Raw genomic sequence first — 25,089 nt, forward strand, 5'->3', positions numbered from 1 at the left:
TGTTTAACTTTTTTTACCATCTTTCTGGCAGCCAGCTTACCCTGCATATTACACATGGTGGATCGGTTCTCTGCTCAGTAAATGGCATTTATGATACTATTTGGAGCTGGTATGCATTATGTACCTGCTACCTTCTATTTCATAGCTATAGACTTCAGTCATAAGCCATCATTGGGTCACTAACTCTTGCCAACAATCTCAAAAGTCCTGGCTGTTGGTCACCATGGGGATAGATTGAGAGCATATATTTGGTTCAGCAAATTCTACTGCCTTTGTTGGCAAATAATTAAAAGTACATGCTCTTAGTGGAGACATAATACTATGTTGTACTACCTTTGTATAGACAGGACAATGTGGATTTTTAATAAGGCCTTTTTAACTAAGAGATAAGAAATGCATTAACGAAAACATATTTTGCTCACAGGACTAAACCAACAACCTTCAGACCAAATATATGAGAGTAGTTAAAAGATTAGAATATAGATATATAGTGTTATTGTAAATTAAATGTGTCAGGTATCCTCCCTTTTCATGCTATCTTAATTGCCACCACCTAAAGCTAAAAGCTTATCACTCATTCCACACCTGCAACGCTGCAGCTGTTTCCTGTGGACTTTCATGACTCCAGGATGCCTCTCGCCTTTCTTTCCACACTTCAACTGTCACCCACATATTACATACCACTTCCAGACTAATCCATTTTAAATGCTACTGTCATCATATTATAACTTTGCTTAAAAATCAGTTATAGAGTTCTATTCAAACCACACCAAACACAAACTTTTCTATCTAGAGGTCAAGACCATACATAAACTGTTTCCATCAGTCTCATCTAAATTAATTTACTGAGGTTCACCAACAAATACTTCTGGATCATCCTCTCACTGTCTCATTAAAGGTGACATCCATTGGAAACTGCATTTTTTCATTCATCAGATTCACCCCATATAAAATGCCTTCCACTTTTACCCTTTTTTCATTAACAAAATTCTACACAGTCAATATTATAATCCTGATGCTTTATGAAGCCCTCTCTTATTGCCACCGTCATTAGGCCCCGTCTCCTCTCAACTCCTCTATCTCTAATAACACTTTCTGGTAATAAAGCTTTTATCATTCAAAGTTATTTCATGTGTTTCAGATACATTTCCATAATTATATCATAACCTATTTGAAGAGAGGTACAATGTTAATTCCTTTGGTATCTTTTACTTCATGATGAAAACTGTACTAAAATACAGCAAGCACTTATAAATTATTGATCAATTGTAGTGGACATTTATAAAGCAGTAAAAAATTAAAGCATTACATATCTGCTCACTTCAGAATTCATAAAACATTTTCTTCTTGCTTTTCTTGTAATGGAAATGGTTTTTAAGCCATAACAGAATTTTTTTTTCTTTGCTATTTATGCAAGTTAAAATTTGTCACATGGTACTGACTTTTAAAAGGTAAAACTCTTGTATATAAAACTTCTGAATTTCCAGATATATGTAGCACAGTATTTCAGAACCATGAGAAGACATGTAAATAACAATTTATGCCAACCCCAAAGTGTATTCCTGCTCAAAAATGTAGACACAAACTCCCAAATACTACACACTATTTAAGGCTTTTTCCCATTTCCTCAAAAGTCAGCACATCTGTATTGATAGTATAAGGGAACTTAGTAACAAATGCACCTTTAATAATTCTTTATTAAAGTAATTTTTGGATTTCTGAAGGGATTTTATTTTCTTTCTGGTTGTTTCCATTCTTTTAAACTAAATAATCCAGCAATTAAAGTTTTTCAAGCTCTATGATGACACACACCTCAGGGGTGATCAATTCTTATTAAATTGCACTAGTGAATATTATATAAATTTAACCATTTTGAAAGCTTTTGTCCTTTTGTAAAAAATTGTTTGGTATTTTGTCTGTTTCTTTCAATGCTGTTTATAATTCTAGAAATAAGCTCCCATCGGGATTCTTGTCGAGTTTTTATAGACTTACAAAGAAGTGACATTCTAAAGTCAAAAGGTACAACAATTCTATTTTGCCATTAATTATTTTAAAAACACAGGGATCACTGGTAATTTATCCCTACCAACTAAAGCAACAACAAGGGGTCCAGTAGAAGCTCTCCTAGATGAGATTTCTAATTTCCCTGGATCCCATTACTTCTTTGTTCACACATCTCTATCCTGTCCCTTCTTGTTGGAGGGTCGGATCTGCCTACCTTAGCACCTTTGCATATATATTATCATCTTTGAAGAGGGGGTCATAATGAATATTGATACCACATACCACATAATATTAATAATATTTTATAAGATTGATAATGCATATTTTATTAATATTTCTAATAGTAATAGTAAGATATCTAGTGCTCTAAAAAGAAATGCAGCTTAGGAGATTGTTCTAAACACATAGGGATAGAGATTGAGAAATCTGAGAGCTTGTAGGATATAGACGGGAAAGGTCAAAGTCATGGGGTGGTCTGGGGAAACTAGTGGGATGTGTTTTTCTGCTCTGTATAATATAAATGTGCAAAGTAAAGAGAAGAGCTGTGATAACAAATTTATTTCTATACATTTGTTCATTTTAGGACTGTAGGATTATTCCCAGAAATATGATATTGTTCTCACTTCAAATTCAAATAAGGCATTTTCAAAGAACAACAATCACCAAAAAAAAGGTGTGTTGTCTGATTTCTTTGTAGAATACAGGGTTACTGTTTATCTTTTATACAATTCTACTGCATAGGGAAAACTCAGCAAACACAGAAATAAACTAGGAAAACTCCACAATCTAAAGTATGTTTTCATTTTACTTCTTCAAATTACTTTGGTGTTGAATTTAAAATTCTAATTAAAAAGTATATATATGTATAACTGAATCCTTTGCTGTACAGCAGAAATTAACACAACATAGTAAATCAACTATACTTCAATTTAAAAAATTAAAATTCTATTTCTATTTTACTTGCTCTAAATTTTCTAAAATAACTATTTCCAAATCAACATCAAAGAGAGTAGAATTTATACCAGTATTTCTTTGTTTCATATGCCTTGAGAAAAATCTCAACAATTAATGACACGACGCTTAATAGTCTCCTTTCTTAACCTACGTCTCGCTCTGCAGACTTTTAATGAAAGCCCAAGTTCAGTAATCGAAGGCATCCATTTCTCTGGAATTGACTACACCCAAATCATCCCTTTAATAAATTAAACGTACTGGTGCCTTACACTCAAATCATTGACTTAGTATAGTCATGCGTCTGTTGTTTTCCAGCAATATTGCAACATAATTGTATTCATGAATTCCAGTTTGTGAGTTCTATTTCATACTCTCGTCACATTAAGAAGCATAATGTTTAGTTTTGTCTTAGGAACTCAGTTACCATTTCCAAGTGTCAAAGCAAAGAGGAGGGTAGCCTTGGCCAAAAGACACTGTCCTTTAGATGAGTAAGTGCCAGCCTCCTTGCCACAGTGTCTGCGTGAATGCCCTGTTCGTCTTGAGAATTTTTTTAAATTTGATTTGCTCTAGTTGTTGGCATACTCTACCCTTCTATAAGAAAGGCATTTCTATGATTAAAGCTTATGCACTTGATGCCAAAACTACCAACCAAAAAGTTAAAAATTATAATATTTTTGGTGGGGTATGTTTTCTTTTGCTTTTGGCTATAGGATGAAAAAAAACCAAAAAGGCCAGTTTAACTAAAGTGTTGATGAAGTACATTGTGTGGTCTGAAGTACTGTGGTTTGGTGCCACCTAGCCAGAGAACTAGCCAGAGAGTTAGCCAGAGAAGCATATAGATGAACAATACTCCAAATTGGCACTGAGAATTACAAGAGATGGAATTTATATGTTGAGAATATTTTCTCAAATTTCATCTACTATAGCTTCATAGATTATAAAAATAGTGGAAGTGGGACAAAAGTACTGAGAATATGTCACAGTTTTGTCTATGCATGCTTATTCCAAGCAGATAAAAGTATTCTATTGCTATAAGGTCTAATCAATAGATTCAAGTATGAAGATTTACAGGAGGATGAAGAAAAGGGGTGACAGAAAATAAAGGACTATGTAGAAAGAGAGGAAAATTAAAAGAGAACAGATCAAAGAAAATAATAAAAGCAGGAGACAGGCTGATTAAAAAGAGAAAATGCTGTTAACAAAGAAACCAAAAAAGCTAGCAACACATAGCACTTAGTTTTGTTTCAAATGGGAGCAAAAGCAAAAAACTGAAGTTTGGACTGTTGAAAAGCCAACGTATAAGGTTTAGGATTTAATTTCAAGCTCAGCTTTTCTGCATTTTTCTACCATGGAGGTTTCCTTTTTTTCTTTTTAAAAAGGGTCTTTGATCTTTTGCCTTAAAGAGTCCAGTCAATATGTAAAGAATCAAAATTGTGAGTGCTAATACCTCTACTTTGTTAAAGCAAGTATTAAACATTGTACTATTTGTGTGGTCTCAAGACTACTGGAATTGTACTTTGTGTGACTGAGGTGTTTGAAGATTCTGGAAATAAAATGCCTAACCAGGAAACCAAAGTAATTTTTTTTTTTTGGCCACAAAGACATTTTATTTATTTTAGATGAAATAAACTGAATACTATAAAAAACATCAATTCTCTCCAACAGAGTTAATTGACAATTACATTTATATCAAAGTCATTAATAAATGTGGATCCTGATAACTCAATATTTGACCTGAGAATATTATCTATGTTACTTTTCACTCTAATTTCACCTAAAGCAATAACTATACTTTCTTTGAGTCCATGATCATAAATTAATAAAACCACAAAAAATTCAAATTCCATCTAGACTAGAGCAATAGCAAGCGTATTCCAGATAATTACTTAAAAAGAAAAACCTAAAGAATTTAAAAATTACTGATTGATTTCCTACATATAGTTTTATAATTGGACCTACCACTGGTTATTAAAAGGACCACTGTAATTTCCTGATTACTGTGTGCAACCACGATGCTAAGTAAGATATAAATATACCTATAAATGCAAATATAAATTTAAATATATATCTAAATGAGACAGGTGATATTAACAGATGAAAGAAAATATCCTTGATTTATTTTCTAGAGTTTGAAGTTACAGCCCTAAATACAAGCCAATAGAACTGATTATCAAGTCAATTGGTCTATTTTTCCATGAATAATTAATTTGTAAACCAAGTGCATATCTTGATTATTATGCTCTTATTTTTTTCTTTGGGAAAAAAACATGTGTTTGGCTGAATGGAAGGCAGATTATCAAAAATGAAACACATGTATCCCAAGAACACTACAAAATAAATAGGATTTAATGACTACAATTTGGTGACAATTAAGCAAAGTTAGTCTGCATAATTTTTGAATTAAACTTAAATATATACTTATATAGAACATAACCACCATATGTAGATTGTTTTAAATTATCTTAATTGGTTCAAATACTTATTATTTATATATCTTTATGCTATTTTTCAAAGACTCAGAAACCAAAATTTGACAAACATTTCTGGGAAATTCTAGATATGTAGACCTGAGGTTATTTTAAAACACAAGATTTTAACAAGGTCTACTGTTTTATAATTAAATCTTACAACAGTAGGACATGTTTTCAAAGGTCTTTTGAAATGTCAGCATTGGGACTTTTCAGTAAAATTGAACATCTAGGACAAGAAAATGGAAAACTAAATGTAATATTAGATAGACAGGGATCTCACAAAAATGTTGGGGCATATTTACCAAATATTAAACCATAGGTAGGATTTCAACTGGTAGAACTGGGAGGATAAAATTTATAGGAGGAAGGGGATTGGAAAGTATACCAGCTGGACACAATTACAGGGTGTGTATGGGAGAGGTAAGAAATTTTATGAAGAGAAAGGAGGTTGAGAGTAGACTGTAAAGAGGATAGTAATCTGAATCTGGATGACCAATTTGGAAGTTGTTTTGTGAATAACTTGGAATCACTGATATTCTCTGCACAACACGGGCAGGACTGTGCTATAAGGCAGTAGTGGATTAGAGGTAGTAAGTGGGAAGACTGGAAGTCAGAAGACTCTTATGAAAATGGTGCTAAACATTTAACAACTTTATCCATTAACTAGCATAAATGAAAAAAATATTTTAAAATGACAAATTAAAATTTTTTATGCTTATCTAATTAGCAAAAATTAAATACCACTGGACTTTCCAGTACTGGTAAGAAAGCAGTGAATTTGGAAGTCTCATAAATTTCTCATGGAAATATAAATTGGTACTATCTTTCTGGAAAATAGTTTCCCAAAATGTATCAAAAAATCTAAACTTGCAGGATTATAATAATTTAATTTATAGAAATGTATCCAGAGGAAAAATTAAAATATAGATAAATGTCTATAAAATGATATGTATATGAAATAAAATATTGAGCTATGTTAAAAATTTTACATACAAAGAACTTTAATTTTCATGAGAAAATACTTATTGAATTAATACATAACAGTGCTAAAACCAGGCAGAGTGTGTTTAGGTGTCAGTTAAAAAAATACTGCATGGAAACTAAATAATATCTGAAGGAACTAGCTTAAAAATACAAATATCTGTTTTTTTTCTGGATGATGGAATTATTCATTCGTATAATAAACAACTGTTGAGCAACTAGAACTATCTGTCATCATGTAGCATGCTTCTGGGAATATAAATACAATTCAGTTTATAAAATATTAGGGAGAGTTTGATAATCAATAAATGCAATGCATTGCTCTGCTTGATGTTTATTCATAGAGTGAGAGTTCCATAGAGAGTGTGGATATGCCTAAGGGGGGCCTTGACCAGGCAATACTGAGGCAAGGGTAGGGGCATGCAGGGTGGGGAGAGCTAAGGAAAGGTAGGAAGAAGACTGAAGAAAGAGTTGGAGCTATGTTGGAGAAGATGGTGAGGCCAATTTTTGTAAGGTATAGAGAAAAGAAAAATACAAGGGGAAAAAATGAAGGATATCTTTTCATTAAAATAATGGCAATCTCAAAGGAGTAAGGAGAAGCTATCCACAGATCTGGAAAAGAAGGAGTTAGACCAAGTTGAATGGAATGAAAGTGCCCAAGAAGAAAGATGTCTATGTAAGTTGATATATGAGAAAATAAACATCTCAAAAATGCTTCCTTTAAAAAAGTCAAGATCTAATTCGTTGGCTATAAGAGAAAAGGTCTAATTGTTACAAGAACATTTCTTTTTCTTAATGCAACTTTTTGTCAAAAGTGTTCTTAATTTTTTTTACCTCCATGAATACATGAATTCCTTATTTTAAACCCAAGATAACAAAAACTTTATATTCTAATGGGTTATTGACGCTAAAAATACAAACATTTTTTGCTCATGAAATCCTAAGCTGGAAAAATATGTTAGTAGTTAAACTTAAGGAAGGATTTATTTTTAGACACTAAATTAAAAATATACTCCATAAAATTGGATACAAGCCTCTTGCTAAAAGTAGATTGGAGCAATATTAAAATAAGCAAACCCTTATTTTAATTATATATTACATCAAGAAACTCATGAAAATACTAGTCTTGTATGGCATAATTTTTTCGACAGTCCTTCAAACAAGCACATTGTCCCACCTTCCCCTCACCCCTGCCCTGTCCTCTTGCAACCCTCAAAGTCATACACTTACAAACAACATATGATAGTTGAGAAGTGAGGAAGGGAATTTTGTTTTTGTGTTTCCCCTTTAGAAAGTTTTTTCTTTTTAAAGTTCTTTTTTGGAAGCATTCCAAATTCTCTTGATATTTATTAACAACACACAGGTCAGAGCTATATGTGGCTCTGTCTGGTCAAGAAAATATTCCATCAAAGAGAGAGGAGGCATGGAGTCAGAAGGGGAACAAGCAGTGAGAATTTGGGTTAACAAAGAATCAACCCATCCAATGTGTTCATGAGTAATGACTGATCTTCAAATTATCTTAAATGATAAAATATTATTTTTGTTTGTGAAGCCAATTTCTAAAAAATTGTTTTTAGTATGACAAATGAGTATTATAAAGGCTTTATCTGTTTATTTATGACTTGGACATGCATGGCCCATATATATATTTTAAAATGGCAATTATGACAATCTGATGAAAATGATATACATTTTCTGACAACATAAATTAGAAAAAAGTTATTATCAAACTAAGTAATTAGGTTTTATATCTGGTTTTGATAAAAGTTAACTGATTTGCTTGAAAAATATCTTAATGATGATAATGAAGTATAGTAAAATCTGAGTAATAATGAATCCTAAAAGACTTTAAGAATTGGAAAAAGACTATGGAATTGATTCATCTTTATGGCATTCAACCTCATATTTTTTTTACTAATATTGATCCCACAAAGATTTCACTAATGTGTATAGGAATAATTAAAAGTCAAATATTAACTTGACTAAAATGTTGTCTTAAACATATTTTATGTAAGATTTAATAGCTGTCTAAAGCCTATTTAATTCTCAAAGGAAAAAAAAGCCTTCCTAGACTATGTTTCTTTCTGTGGTCATTTAAACTTTCTGTAACTATGTTTTACAGTGTAGAAAATGAAATCATTCTTTTAGATTACGTTAATTCATGTGAAGGCGACATTAAACAAAACAGAAATTAAGCATATGTTATTAAGTCAAATATTTAATTTATTTTTACTCCCATTTATTTTTATGTCATTGGCATTCTTTCTGATGAGCTAATGTATGAAAATACTGCCATAGCTGAATGAGTTATTGAAAACATCACACTTTGAGAAGGTTGTTCTTCTTTAAGTGAGTTGGGTGCTATAATAAGAAAAACAAAAAATCTGATAGGAAAAAGTGGGATCCTGAGTGCTGAGTAATCCTTGATCATGTTTTTGTGCTCATATATGAACAGGATTAGTTTAATTACTTCTGAGTTGAAACAAAGTGGATTGTTTAAAAATAAGATTTACAGAAATGGAACATATTTCAAGATTTGGGTGCTCTTCTATTTATTTGGGAAAGATTTTTCCTAGAATTTGGATCCTTGTTTTTCAAAATACAAGGCATCTTTTGAAAGAAGCCATCCCACATTAATATTCAAAGACATTAAGATTTCGGATAAGACTTTTGTCATATCAGTCCTGCATTTATAATTTCACGTACTCTACTGGCTCACCATGGTTTGAAGCTATGTTCACTTCCTGCCATAGGTATACCGCTGGACTGTTTCACTTACATCAGTGAATTACCTTCCACCTCTATATGGATTATACTCAAATCACTACCTCCAGTTTAGCTCTAGTCTAAGTTTCTATCTATTCAACAGTCAACCTGCATAACTAACTGAATGTACCTAACACACATCAACCTCTCAACATGTTCATAATTGAACTCATTGTCTGTTCTCCAAACCTCTTCTTTGTAGTCAGCTAATGGCACATTTATCTACCCAAACTTTCTTGCAAACTTTGAGAGTCATCCAAGATTTCCAGCTCATGTTAACCTCCCTCACATGAGTGGTCAATCTGATATCTAAAATAGCTCTTGGATAACCTACACAGTTACCTTCTTATTATTCTTCTATTCATTGATAACTCTCCTCTTTACTGACTTTTCTTACTTGATCCATTTACTTAGCTTTCATAGTTGCAAAAACTTCCAGAGATCATTCTAAAATGTAAATCTGGTCAATTCATGCCCATTCTTAATATTTATTCATTTGTTCTTCACCATCTTTAGAATTTAATTCAAAGTTATTAGCATTGCATTCAAAGCTCTTGTGATCTGGCACATGCCTACTTGTCTTATTCCTCCCCCACCTATCCTCTGTGTTTCTCACATGGTTTATTCCTCAAGTGCGTTTTTCCTGCCATTGATATTTGTTTAATGTAACTGGAAATCCTTTATCCATCTTGTCAGTCTGCCGGACTGTTCAAATCTCTACCTTCATATCCCGTTTTCTGGGAAGCCATACCTGAGGTTTCTGGGACAGATTAAGGTTAAAAAGCTATCCTCTGTGCTTTTACATCTGTGTGCATCCCTCTGAAGACAGACAATCTGACTTATGCCTATGAGTCTGCAAAGCCTAATACAGTGCCTAGTACAGAGCATGTGCTCAGTACTTATTGACGAAATCAGCATATGAATAAACACTTGAATGGATGACAATAAAAGATGAGAGGCTGCCCACATACTTTGTGAACTTGGACTGTTAAATATTTCTGAGTTTTAACACTCAACTTAGATTTGTACATTTTGGAGTCTATATATTTAAGATAGATAGGTGAAACTGATTACTAAAAATACTCGTTCTCACAGACTGTGTCCAGGGGAAAAGGAGTGGCATTACATAAATTTTGTCTACTTCTTTCATAAAAGATAATCCAAAATGGTAATCTGAGAGAATCATAATTTATTCATGTATGACCTTACCATTCTGGGTTTTCCATTAACTGAGTTGAAAAAAATTACTGAGTAGGTATTATGAGTGAAATATTAGGGATGTAATGACGTCTGTGCTGTTAATGTCTCCATTTAGTTGAAGTTCTTAGGTTTTGGACTGCTATGTGGAAAAGTTGAATTTGTGGTTGAGAGACTGAAGGGTAAGCATTCTCTTCCTGTTGACTAATCCATTTTGAGTTTCCCTGCAGGTGTGTGTATTGACTGGAGACCTAACCTTTATAACACTGACTCAAACATATGGAGAGTTCAAGAATCTATTTGGTCTTTGGACATCTCAAATTGGGAGATGCTCAAAGATCACTACTGATATGACTGAGTCACTGGGGTTGGTTGTAAAAAAAAGAGTAAGAGGTAACTGAACTGTCACATGATGACAATGAGGTGACTACTGGTCAACGCTCTTCCCTTTGCTCAGTATATTACTCTCTAGATACAGAGGCTGATAAAATGTTAATTCTCTGAACTGTAAAGTATGTTTTAAATGATTTTTTCTGGAGCCACCTAAAAAGGAAGTGTATTTTCCTTTCTAATAATAGTGGAACATGGAAATACACCCACAAGAAAGGCAAAGCAGAGAACTAAGGCAATTATAAGGGTGAATTAGGCACAAAGCTTGTTTCTGCCTCAATAATCCAGGTAATTAAACTGAAAGAGGTTCAGGCATGAATTGGCACAGTTCTCCTCTTGGCTTTGGTTGCGGAAACACATGATGTTTTCATAAGTCTGGAACCAGTTTTAAGTTACAGCATTTTCTCTGTGGTACGTTTTGAAATTTGGAGTGAACTACTAGAGTTTCAAATGATATATTCAAGCAGTAAGTTAATTTGACAGCAATAAGTTAATGAGAAAGTAGTTTTACATGATCCTGTGCAGACAGAATTGACACATTAAACCCTTGCTATATATGTATACCTGTAATATTACATAATACATATATATTTATATATACATATATAAAAATATGTACATACATTTCTCCAGTTTTGACCATCTCTCTTCCTCAACAGGCCCCTCAATTTAATGGATTCATTTTGATGTCTCTCCCTATTTTCCAAATACTTATTTGTCCTCCCATATACCTTAGCTCAATTTAGGATATCATCATTCATCCAGAAACTCAAGTCATAAATATAGGAATTGTCCAAGCTTTCACCCTTTTCCTTCACACTGTGATTTATCCATCTCCCTCTACACTATCCATTAAAGAAGTGAAACATGTCACCGATTTTATTTCTCAAGTGACTCCTGAATCTGTGTACCTGCCCCTTCCTCATTCTCCATCCCTTCCTTCATTGCTGTATCTTAGATCTTTGTCTTTTCTTGTCAAGACCAGTGAGCTGGCCTCCTAACTAGTATCACTGTGTCTGTCTTGTCTTCCCCACACTTAGTCATCTACAATCAAACTACAATACAAATATCCCAATGTCACGTCCCTATTACTCATAGATAAAGCCTGGGGCCTTAGTACTGCAGAGAAATGTCTCCATTACCTGCCTTCTACTTATGTCTCCATTCTCAACTCACATGTCTCTGTCACACAATTTTTACTCCACCATGGAGGACTGCAGATCTTCTACTCTCCCTGACTCACCACTGCTATGTTATGCTTCCACGATTCTTTCTAGTTCCTCTTTCTAGAGTTGCATTTACCTCTAGTTTGTCAGTTCATTCTAATTAATTAAATTGTTCATTCATTCAACAACTATTTATTCAGCACCAACAATGTACCAGCTCCTAGATTGAGTGCTGATTATCAAGTTGTGCTTCTTTCCCATCCTGTTTTTATCAATTTGTTATAGTTTTCATCAAGACCTTTCATACGCATAATCTCTTCAGAGAAGCCTGGGAGGCTAGACGATCATCCTTTCCTCTGTACCTGTGAATATCCCAATGAATGTCTCAATCACTACATTGAAATCAGGTTTGCTTATCTGTCTTACCCAAAACACTGAAGTCATTCTAGGGCAAGTTCTTGTGTCTTATTCTTCTTTTCATTCCCCGAGTCTAGTGTCTGGTCCATGACAGTTTCTTAATAAACATGTTTTGAACTGAACTGAATGTTATTGCCCTTGAAAGCCGCCAGTGTAAGTTAATCTTGATGCAATCATACATCCTTCCTTTTCGGTGCTTTTTCCCCATCAGTATTTCTTTTTTTTCAATTTATTTATTTAATTTATTTTTAGCTGCGTTGGGTCTTTGTTGCTGTGTGCAGGCTTTCTCTGGTTACAGCGAGCGGGGGCTACTCTTCGTTGCGGTGCGTGGGCTTCTCATTGCAGTAGCTTCTCTAATTGCGGAACACGAGCTCTAGGCGCATGGGCTTCAGTAGTTGTGGTACGTGGGCTCTAGAGCGTAGGCTCAGCAGCTGTGGCACACAGGCCCAGTTGCTCCACGGCATGTGGGATCTTCCCGGACCAGGGCTCGAAGCTGTGTCCCCTGCACTGGCAGGCAGATTCTTAACCACTGTGCCACCAGGGAAGCCCCCTATCAGTATTTCTTATATTCACTCTATTCTTTCTCTCATCATTTTTCCTCTTTTCTAATTACATCTCTCCTTTTTCCATTTAAATATTTGGAAATCTGTGCATAAGCTCTGTCATCTACAAGTGGTAATAGCAGCACTGGCCACTTTCTTGGTCAGAGCAGCTTATTGGTATTTTGACAGCAATGGGAATTCTAAATCTCTGGTGCTCAAGGGAAAGAACATTTTCAGAAAGGAAAGGGAGAACATGAGAATGTTCTATAGAGGACAATGCTACTCTTTTGGCATGCAGTGCAATCAGATGCAGGAAGAGTTGCTACCACTCAGTATTAGAATCATGAGGTCTTACTGTCTTTTAAATTCTTGTCTTCCATTCAGTAATACCCATCCAATACACACAAGCAAGCAAATAAGAGCACACTTGCACACACATAATGCAAATACACACAGGCTTATTCTTACACTTTGTTAAGCCTGAATTATCCATTTCTCTAACTTTTAAACTAGTAAGATTTTACCCATTCTTCAGGTGCAAGGTCAAATCCCACCAAGTTCTAGCCCACTTTAGTTGCACTTTACTCTGATGGGAATGACCATGAACTGTGATAAGTGACCCATTTTAAACTTCTAATTCATTGTGGATCAATAATATGGCAAATATAATGTAAATTAATTACTAGATAAATGGAATAAAAAAGAAAATCAGATAAAATATATCTACTAATATCACTTTAGAATTATTAGATTCAGCAGAAATAGAGCCACTTAGTCAAAATACTAAAAAGGTCTTCTAAATGCTTATCACCAATTTCTCTACTTAGGTCATCATGAACCAGAAACAGTGTGTGAACTGGAAGCAGTCCACAAAACATGCTTTGAGAAGCACTGCTCTAAAGAAACTGGTATTAACTTACATAATAGCCAGTGTACGTATGCTCACTAAATGAGTTAAACAACAGATCTCAATAGCAGTACCAGAAGACACGAGAATTTGTGTTTTTTCTTATTTTGGACATGCTTTACATTTTTCTCTTTAAAGTTTTGAAATTGTTGCTATTAGCATTATGCAAGTGATTCAGAGTCAGAGTTTTTCAATCACTAATTCTTTCCTCAACTAGCATTTATTGAACATCATCTATATGCAGACACTGTCCTAGATGCTAGGATCCAAATTTGCATAAAATATGGTCCCTGCATCAGACAAATCCAAAGTAAAGGCTGTACTACAAAACAACTGTAATGTAATCTTCAAAAGCATCAGGGTCATGAAAGTCAAGGGAAGTCTGTGGAACTTTTCTACACTCATGGAGACTAATAAAATGAAACTATCAAACGAGGCACATCATTTGGAAACAAATTCTTACACTCCAAAGAACAATAGTTGAAATTTATTTGGACAACTGGTGAAACTTGAATGGGGATTAGACAGTAGTGATGTATCGATGTTAATTTCCTGATGTATTAGTCAGCTCCAGCTGCCTTAATAAACTGTGATCAACTGTGTGGCTCAAGCAACAGGCATTTACTTTTCACAGATTTGGAGGCTGGCAAGTCCAAGATCAAGGCGATAACCAGTTTCTCCTCAGTGAGAACTTTCTTGCTTGCTTTGCTCTCACATGGCAGAGAAAGTAAACAAACTCTATGGCATCTCTTCCTATAAGGGCACTAATCCCACTATGAGAGCACCATGCTTATTACCTCATCTAATCCTACTTAGCTCCCCAAATTCCCTTCTCCAAATACTGTTACACTGCAGGTTAGGGCTTCAACATATGAATGGGGGGTGGGGGCACAATTCAGTCCTTAGTACCTGATATTGACTATTTTATTGTGGTTGTGTGGAAAATGTTCTTGTTTGTAAGGAGACACACCCTAAAGTACTTGAGGGTAATGGGGCATTAGGTTGAAAATTTACTTTCAAACAGTTCAGTGGAAAAAGTTCTCTGTACTGTACTTGCAAGTTTTCTATAAGTTTATGATCTTTAAAAGATAGTTTCTGGCCTTGAGATTCTCAAGTCTACTTGGGAAGAGAGACATGAGAGCAACCGTAATTAGGTACCATTAAATGCAGTGAAATGTGTGGTGATATAAGGGACTGAAATAAAAGAAGGAAGGGTGAGTTTGTCCAGAAGGAAAGCAGAAGAGATCTCAAAAAAAAGTAAATCTTGAAGGTCAAAAGATAAAACAGAGTCCATTGGATCCATGTTTATTCATTAATGATTATGTGTCAAGATTTGCATGTGTGATTTTTATTTTTCCCTTGGGTTTGACTTCCCTTTGATTCATTATTTTAATTCACCATTTTCTTTAAAATTAATAAATGACAAAAGATTTGCAGAAGGCTTGAATTAAAGAAAAGATGGTAGAGCTTCCCTGCTGGTGCAGTGGTTGAGAGTCCGCCTGCTGATGCAGGGGATGTGGGTTCGTGCCCTGGTCCGGGAAGATCCCACATGCCGCGGAGCGGCTGGGCCCGTGAGCCATGGCCGCTGAGTCTGCGCGTCCGGAGCCTGTGCTCCGCAACGGGAGAGGCCACAACAGTGAGAGGCCCGCGTACCACAAAAAAAGAAAGAAAAAATGGTAATAAATTAATAGCATGATGAATTTGGGGGTAAGATAAAAATGTGTTCAAAAAAGATGTCTCTTAACCATCATTCTTTTGCATATCATACTATATTTTAACAAAGGTTCACTCTTGCTTTCCCCTTTCTGGAATCCAGAGATAGACTGAAAAGGCTTATCTGGTAGGTCTCCATATTTGTTGCTAATGGCTATGACCCTCCTTAAAGAATTATATGAAATTTCCAATGGACATGGGAGAACAAGGGTTAGAGTGCTCTTTAATTTCCCTATATCTTATTGAGATTTATAATTCACTCATTGATTGAGAAAATATTTACAAGGTATCTATGCAAAGGTAGCAAATTGCTTATCTAGGGCACGTCATAATTGCTTTTCATGGTTTTCTTTTTTTCCCCAACATTTAAAATCTGAGCCCATACTCAAAAACTGTGAGACTTCACATAGAAATTCCAATATTTAGTTCCCTTTACCTTTAGAAGTTATGGCTACTGGAACATACAGTTAGTTAGAATATTTGACTGCAATGAGCAGAAGCAGCCCCTGGATGTTGAGCATGTGATCATCTGTTCCTCAATCCACACCACTCCCTATTGTACAATACTGGCCTGTTATACCCACTTTTGTTATATTCATGGGTCCCAAAAATACTTGAATTTACAACCCTGGCCAAATAGGTAACAACGACTGGAGAGCTTTGAGAGCAAAGACAATGTAAAAATATACATCTGAAATACTAAGGTTCAAGCTCTGGTCAAGCAAAGGTCAGCAAAACAAGCTCAAAAATGTATTTAGAAGACTGACCAAGATCCTTTCCTCCTTCCTGATTTGTCCAGTAAAATGTATGTAAAATCAGAGTTTGGGGCTAGTGACTTCTGAAAGTCAGATGAGGAGAAAAGCTATTATGCAGTAGGTATTACATTCAGTTTCAAAAGAGACTTTTACACCCACTAATTTTTCATTTTCCTGTTAAAAAAAAGAAATTGGTACATATGTTCAGATATTTTAAATTAACACTACTATTGAATTCAGACTAATGTGAAATCAAAGGTTCTTTCAGGCATAATTCAAACTATTAATAACTCTACTTTTGCTGGTTGAGATAATGTCAAAGATTCATTTAAATGGCATGAGTAGCAATTTGCATTATATACAAGTATTAAAAGCAATATTCCCTTTCTTCTAACAGAATTCACATAAAGAACTGCTTCTTTTATATATTACTTCTATTTTGTAAATAACCATCCATACTTTAAATCCACGGAGCCAACTTTCTTACTGTCTTACCGATAAAAATAATGTCTTACATGTGTATAATACTTTAAAGCTGACAAAGTGTTTTTAGATCCATATGAGGTAATGTATAAATAAACTCAGTACTATACAAATATTTTTTCATAAATTTATAAATATTTTTCTGAAACACTTAACTTGTAGGTCTGATTTTAAGCATGAGTGCCTCTAAGAATCATTAAAATTCAGTTTAAAAGAACTTTCATTATATATCAAAAATCACGTGTTTATATCCTTTGTATCCCATTCATCAGAATAATTAATTATTACTGTATTTGCTCCAGAGATAATAGGCAGATAGTGGAACCTTCTTCTTCTGGTAAGATTAAACATTTCTACCTGATTTCTCCTCCTTTTCACACTTCAATCCAATTTAGCACCTACTAAGTTCAGATATGAGTAGCCCACAGTCATTACCCTCTAAGAGTTAACAGCAAGTAGAGAAAAAAAAGATAAATGCGAGATGAATTTTTATATTGTGACATAACATGTGTGATGAGATCTATTTTTCCCCAAAGCATTAAAAAGATGTAAGACTGCTGAGACTGAGGATGAAGGGAAATGTCTCTTTGAAAGCTATGGAAGGTGTATCATGTGGTGTGAACCTGGAAAAAATATCAGAATTTTACTTTTACATATCTAAAACACGGTTCCATGAACATCTATATTATTCCCTTTTCTTTCCGCTGACCATTTATGTGCACTTACCTAATACTTTTTATGCCTCTTTACTGTAACACTTTTCCTTCACTCCTTAATTTCCTAATTCAACATACAAATGGGAATTACCCTTTTGTATGCCTGCCAAAAATGTAATTAAGGAAGGCCTGCTTTCATTCTATTATAAAATTCTATTAAAAAGAAGTTTAGAGGGCCTGTTAAATAAATCATGGTACATCAAAAATGTGTCTAAAATGCAGCCATTAAAAAGGATGAAATAGGTAACATATATTGACTTAGAAAAAATTTCATAATTAAAATGTTAAAGAAACACAGAATCATGCATATGGTATGAAAGCATTATGTGCATAGATTGATATTGATGTTTATGTATATAAAGAAGGAATCTGGAAGAATAAACACCCAAACTTTATTAGTAGCTAACTTTGAGGGAAATATCACTTTCTATTTAGTATAATTCTCTAACTTTTAATTTTAAATAATTCAAACAACAAAAGTATTTATATTGAAAGAAATACGAAGTATACACTATCTATTTTCCCCATTCTAAGAATTAGAAAAATCATTGGCACTTTTTAAGTCAGTAATTTCATTCAGTAATTTTTCAAGAATGAAAAATTTAACTCAAAACAAATGTTAGAAAATGTTAAAATCATAAGTTATATGAAAATATAAATTCAAATTCTTAAATAAAATTCCAATGAAGATAATTTTAAAAATTATGTTTATAGTAAGGCAGATTTCTAATTTTATTAGCACTAAGGCCAAAATAATTTTTTGTCAATAACCAGGAATGCCCACTATTTTCTGTCAATATACCAAAAGTATCAGCGATAATCACCTAGAGGTAAAAGACAGCAAATATAACAAACTCATGAATCTGCTTTATCATTTTTTGATGCTTTAGAAACTGAAGATAAAAATTTTTCTTTCAAAGCATAGTAGACAACATATAATGATTAAATAGAATTCATAAAATCTCAGCTGTTCATCAGAAAGTGATACAATGACCCATCACAAAGGCAACTATAGATTAGAACTAGAATGTAGCAGTTAGGAAAATAAAGGATTTCCAGACCTTATACAACTGCAATATAGCTCAGTTGGCCTCCCCAGAGCCACACAAGGCATTCTTTCCCATCACTGAGTCCCACTTGTGTCACTCAACCAGATCACCAAAAATAAATACAGATGAGGAAACTTAGCATCCTAGAGGCACCATGATTTGTCACCCACAAATCTCATGAGCAGTGAGCAAATGATAGTACAAACACAGCATAAGAGATCATCAGCTAAGGTAAAATAAATGCAACCTGCCTTGCTATCTTTGTGGCTCCTAGCCCACTATTTATTTTTATGTTATTATTGTTTGGTTTTTGTCTTATGTTTTTAATCTGTACCATTCTACCTCTTTTAGGCATTGAGCGGTTTGTCTTGAATTAGAAAAGAGGTGCTAGAATGAAGGAGTGAGAGGTTGACCTACATCTGAACAATTTGCATGTGATTTATCACAATTAAACAATTTGGTTAGAAATAGCTACAATTAAGCTATTATCAGAGAAGTTATTTACTAGACTAGAAATTCTAAATTTATCTTCACATACATCCTAGCCAAGAAAAGGGCCACATTTTCTGGCACTCTTATTAAGAAAAGCTAATACTGAAGTAAATTCTTCCAAATTAACATTTAGTTTACTAAATCATGATAGCTAATTATACTTATGGTTACTTTGGTGGTTTCTTCAAAAATTACAGTTTTAAAATAAGAAGAAAGCTATGAAATTATGGTAGGCTAGAGAATCTCAGTTTCTAACAATATATTGCATATATTAGTATACCTAAGAGTATATATTATATAATTATCTTCCTGATACATGGAAATAGTATATGGTAATGTCAAACTACCCTAAAATTATGAAAAAGGTAATACAAAAATATAAAATATTGAATAAATTCTATCTGCAGTAAAACATAAACTCTAAAAGATATAATAAACTGTAGTAGTATGTAATAGTATGGAAGAAAAATTCAAACTGATGACTAAACACTATGTGTTGGATGATTTCAAGTTTAACAGGTAAGTAGACATAATATTTTTCAGGTTTTCAGAATAAGCAACATCAATTCTATCTATATCTAACAAAGGGAGTGAAGTATTAAAACATAGCTAAAACAAATACAAAATATTTTATAATCAAAAAAAGGGTTCTTTTTCCTACCTTGAGGCATGTGAGTGGTTCTCTGATTAACCTTCAAGGATACCCTAAGAAACAAACGGAAAATAGATGACATAGAGGATAATAAAATAGCAGGATTTTAAGCATTATTATTTTAGCATTATTATTAACATTAAGTGTTAGTGGTCTGTTTGCTGGGGGTTAGTCTGTTTACCATGGCAAGGCATCAATTGTTCCATCCACAAATGATTCTGGCAACACTGAAGGGCACACAAGTATTAGAATAAAATATATATGTGGATTGAGAACTTTTTACTGTCTGTAGTACGTGGACATTGTGATTAAGACTCTTGTAGTTCACAACTATTAGCCAATTTAGAAATTTTACTATTGACAGTTGGTAAAGGTGAAAAGAAAAATGTAAAGTCATGCCATATTACTAAAATGAAGCAAAACCACAACCTAAAACCTAGAACAACAACCTAAAAACAACAAAAAAATTTAAAAACACTTCTAGATTTAATAACATCTTTTTATATCATTAAAAATACAGGTACTAGGGCTTCCCTGGTGGCGCAGTGGTTGAGAGTCCGCCTGCCAATGCAGGGGACACAGGAAGATCCCACATGGTGCGGAGCGGCTGGGCCCGTGAGCCATGGCTGCTGAGCCTGCGCGTCCAGAGCCTGTGCTGCACAACGGGAGAGGCTGCGACAGTGAGAGGCCCACGTACCACAAAAATAAAATAAAATTTAAAAAAATACAGGTACTAAAATTGTAGTCCATTTTGTGGATATGATCACAAGATTTCAGCTTGTAGTGAAATCAAGTCCTACGTTCCAGAGTTTTAAGAGAGTTATTACCTGGCATAGGGAATTACTGTAAGGATATTCTAGTGCTCTTCATTAGAAAAGAATTAATCTTAGAACTAGGAGGTAATTTAAAAATCAACTGGTCCAACATCCTCACTTTGCAAAACAAAGCAAGATCCCATGGCTAGCTCATGGCAGAACTAAGGGTAGAATTTCCATCTCCCAGACCCATCATTATCCCACAGCATTAAGTTACTTAATTCTTTGTAACTACCAAGATTGGAAAGGAGTAGAGGGAGTGGAATTGTGTATTCTTCTCTGGATAAGTTCCATCTTCTTGATGAAGCTTCATACTTCTACCTGCATAAAGGACCTACAGCATCAACATTTATTGTATCTACCTCATTCAAAACTCCATTCCTTGGTGAAGGGAGATACAGTCCTCCCTTGGTATCTACAGGGGATTAGTTCTACCCCTTCCCCATGGATACGCAAATCCCCGCATGCTCAAGTCCCTTATATAAAATGGTGCAGTGTTTGCATATAACACATACACATCCTCCAATATACTTTAAATTTTTCCTTCCTGTTTTACTGAGGTATAATTGACATATATCACTACATAAGTTTAAGGTATACAGCATAATGATTTGATTTACCTACATTATGAAATGATTTTCACAGTATGTTTAGTGAACAGCCATCATTTTATATAGACACCAAAATAAAAAAATAGAAAAAAATTTTTTTCTTTGTGATGAGAACTCTTAGGATTTACTCTCTTAATAACTTGCATGTATAACATACAGCAATGTTAATTATAGTTATCAGGTTGTACATAACATCCCTAGTACTTATTTATCTTATAACTGGAAGTTTGACATTTTGACTGCCTTCCTCTAATTTCCCCTCCCTAAACCCCCCACCTCTGGTAACCATAAATCTGATCTCTTTTTCTATGAGTTTGTTTGCTTGTTTGTTTTGAAGTATAATTGACCTACAGCACTACACTAGTTCCTGGTACACAGCAAAGTGATTTGATATTTCTATACATTTCAAAATGATCACCATGATGTCTAGTTATCATCTGTCACCATACAAAGATATTACATAATTATTGACTATATTCCCCCCACAGTCCATTTTATACCTGTGACTCATTTATTTTGTATCTGGAAGTCTGTACCTCTTAATCTCCCTCACCTATTTCTCTCCTTCCATATACTTTAAATCATCTCTAGATCATTAGAATACCTAATACAATGTAAATGCTATGTAAATAGTTGTAAATACAATGTAAATGCTACATAAATAGTTGTCTCCATAGGAAATTCAGGTTTTGCTTTTTGGAACTTTCTAGAATTTTTCTTTTTTTTGAATATTTTCCCAACTACGGTTGGTTGAATCCATGGATGCAGACCCATGGATACGGAGAACCACTGTACCAAAGAGTTAAATGACAGGGTTCTAGTCTTAAACTGCTTACAAATCAGTGAGAGAAAGTAGGGAAAAAAAAGAAATCAAGGAAATAAGAGCTACAAAGCTGACAAAAGCAGTCATTAACACTACAGGCAGGGTATGAGAGAAACCGCACAGTAGTTACTTCACATAAAATCTGTTTTCTGGGCAGCTTTCAAAGAAAGTCTAACACTGCTCTTTAACAAATGCTCCCCCTTTCTAGGCTGATCTGTATTATTGTAGGCAGTAATGAAATCATCTGCTTTCCAGCTAGACTTCATTAAAAAAATACTTATATATTTACAATCATTTGTGATTCTTAATTAATAAAATATAATTTTTGTAACAATAACAATGGTTTATTAAACCGTTTCCTGTAAATGCTTTCAAAAGATGGACCGCAACCCCTGGCCCAGTTTGCATTGCTATTAACAGTAACCTCTATGTTTTCAGAAAGTGCAATAACAAAGTCAACATTACATAAGCATAGAGTCCACCCCTGTACTATCAAGGCCTAGAATTTCAGGAGACTGGGAATTGAGCAAGCAGCAGTGCAATAGCTGTTGGGATGTTTTCTTGTGCTATAATCTCAGGCACAGCTTGTGTGTGCTCACAGTATCAGTGTAAGATGCCGCTCCCCTTGCCGGACAAACTCAATGATTAATTCATGTTTCCTTTGCAGAATGTCAAAGGATGAATGTCATAAGTTTAAAAGTTATATCGGATATAAAAAAGACATTAAATAAAAAGTGTTTCCAAAATGTGAAATTCAAACATTTGGAGAGTTTGAAGTTTATCTAGCCAAAGCAGCTAGTGTCCCTAAGAAGATAAAGCATTATTAAGTAATAAGATGTATTTGTTGGATTTTATTGCTCCAGTTTTTCAATTCTGCTTAAATCATGAAGAAAGAATTCTGAGAAAAAAATTTTTTTGTGAGCCAAAGTTTAAGCAACTTAACCCAAACATATTTAAGAGAAATAAAGTCACAGAAGGAATTACAAGGAAATATGTTCTTTGAAATTTCAGTAATCATTACAGTATAAAATGTTTCTACATTTTTCTATAAGAAGCTATACGATTATAGTTCAGCACTCTTACAGTTATATAAATATAAACACACACACAGTATTGTGGATGGACACAATTATATTGTACACAAGCAAATATGGTTAAACACTGAAATACATACTTCTAATCCATTATGTATTTTATGTTCTCAAATATCCTTGACTACAGATTAGAGTTTTGGCTTTTTAAATATCTCTAATATCAGGGTTATGTAAATAAACATGAATACAAGTTTCAAAGTGACATACATGGTACAAATCACTGCCAATTTAAGGCAAGATTACCATAGTGTGCAAGGCAAGATTTTGTAGACAGTTGGAGAAGGACTAAGAAGTAAATGTCAAATTACTATTTTTAATACAAATTAGAAACTCTCTTGTTCTCTGCTCTCTTCTTCCACTGAGAGACTACTGCTTATTAAAGATGCTACCAAAAACACTTAAAAGATATCCTGTTTTAGAAAAATGCAGTTTGAACAACCAAGAGAATTTAAAATATTGTATAAAATATTATCTAAGTTTTCGTTCCCAAAGGGTTTATTTCTTTCATTAGAATAAGATGTCACAACAAGTGTATATTCCACAAAGTTGCTGAATGCATTTGAAGAAGAGCAAATTTAGACCTTAGCATTTCTACAAAAGTACATAGGAACAACCAACTTTATAATGTGTACACTTTACACCTCTAACACAAAATATGCATGCTTCTTATAATGAACATATAATTATACTTCACATATTTATTAAAATAGAATTTGATAGTATAGTATTACCTGTAGGCCAACTGGGTTAAAAGTTTTTTGATTATCTAGATAAGTCTTCTTATTTTACAGATATATAGATGAATTAAGATGTATACTACAATATTTACAATAATTAATAATAATTATTTAATAATAATTATTATTTAGGAATAGTGGGCATGAAAGCATTCACATTTTGAGCTTTGAGGCTCACTTCCAGCTCCCCTTCATATTATATGATGTCTACTAGTAGAATATTTTTACTTGAAAACCCATGTTCTTCTATATGGTCAACATAGAAGAATAACACAAGATTAAAAAATAAATCTCCATTTTAAAATACTAAATTTCTGACATTATTTGTAAAGCATAAATTTTTGTTCATAAGAAATAAATGTATTGTTTCTGCCTAGCCTTTTACACGACTTATTTTCTCTTCTATACACTATAATTGGAATAACCCAATTCTACATGTTGAATCCAAGTCCACAGTAGGGTGAGGGTTATCGTTAGTCTCTTGGGTTTGGTCTCTTTAATAATATCTAATAGTAGAAGTTGTGGTTTAATTAATGGCACACAGATCCTTCTCACAAAAGGGTGTAAGACCCAGTGCTTTTATAGTATTATAATCACCTTCACTACCTAACAGTAAGAAGGTCTAAATCATTATAATCCCACTCCTGATTTTTCAAAACCTGCAGCTTTCTTGCATGGTGATAGCATGGTTTAAGAATAGTTCCAACAGTAACTTCATGGCCAAGGATGGCTCTGGAAGTATTCTTAAGTAACCTGTAAGAACCCGGCTAAGGTCTTGTCAGTTGATCTGGGAAAAGCAGTGGTGGCATCCCAATGACAGATTGTCAGATTGTCATGTTAGATACCTTTCTGCAGTAAAAATCTCCATACACGGAAAATGTGCTGTATTTTAAAAATCACACAGTTTTAGGATGCATAATTTTTAGCTATGCTTATTATATACATGACAAAGTAAGTTTTAAATCATTTATTAAAAGGACATACACACTCTCTTTAAATATATTTTCTTTTGCAACAAATTAAATGCACAGTATTTTATTCCTAAAATATCCCAACTTTTATTTTGGGAAATACAAAATAATTAGTAATTTTAACTAAGGGAAGGTTACATCCAAAATAATAAATTCCTGTTCACACAGAGTTTATATACTACCAAAAATAATAAACTAATTTATACATAAATATGGAACATAACAGATGGCTATAAATGCCATGAAGATAAAGAAAGCAGGGAAATGGGAAAGTGAGGAGCTGGTGTTAAGATTTTAGATAAGGTGGGAAGATTAGGAAGATCAAGAAGGAAAAGAACAAAAAGAAGAAATCACACTGATTCCTGGAGGCTCTCAGCTATCAC

At 33.7% G+C, this 25,089-nt stretch overlaps 1 long non-coding RNA gene across 4 annotated transcripts in view; it reads right to left on the reverse strand.

The window, feature by feature from the left end:
• LOC115864267 (uncharacterized) overlaps positions 1 to 25,089 on the reverse strand; it is a 481,059-nt gene that overhangs the window by 90,863 nt on the left and 365,107 nt on the right. For all 4 annotated transcript variants that reach the window (XR_009563675.1, XR_009563673.1, XR_009563674.1 and 1 more), the window contains one exon: positions 19,665 to 19,708. This is a non-coding gene — a long non-coding RNA (uncharacterized lncRNA). The remainder of the gene's footprint in view (positions 1 to 19,664; positions 19,709 to 25,089) is intronic.

The sequence above is a fragment of the Globicephala melas genome, chromosome 4 (genome assembly GCF_963455315.2).
Source record: "Globicephala melas chromosome 4, mGloMel1.2, whole genome shotgun sequence".
NCBI lineage: Eukaryota > Metazoa > Chordata > Mammalia > Artiodactyla > Delphinidae > Globicephala > Globicephala melas.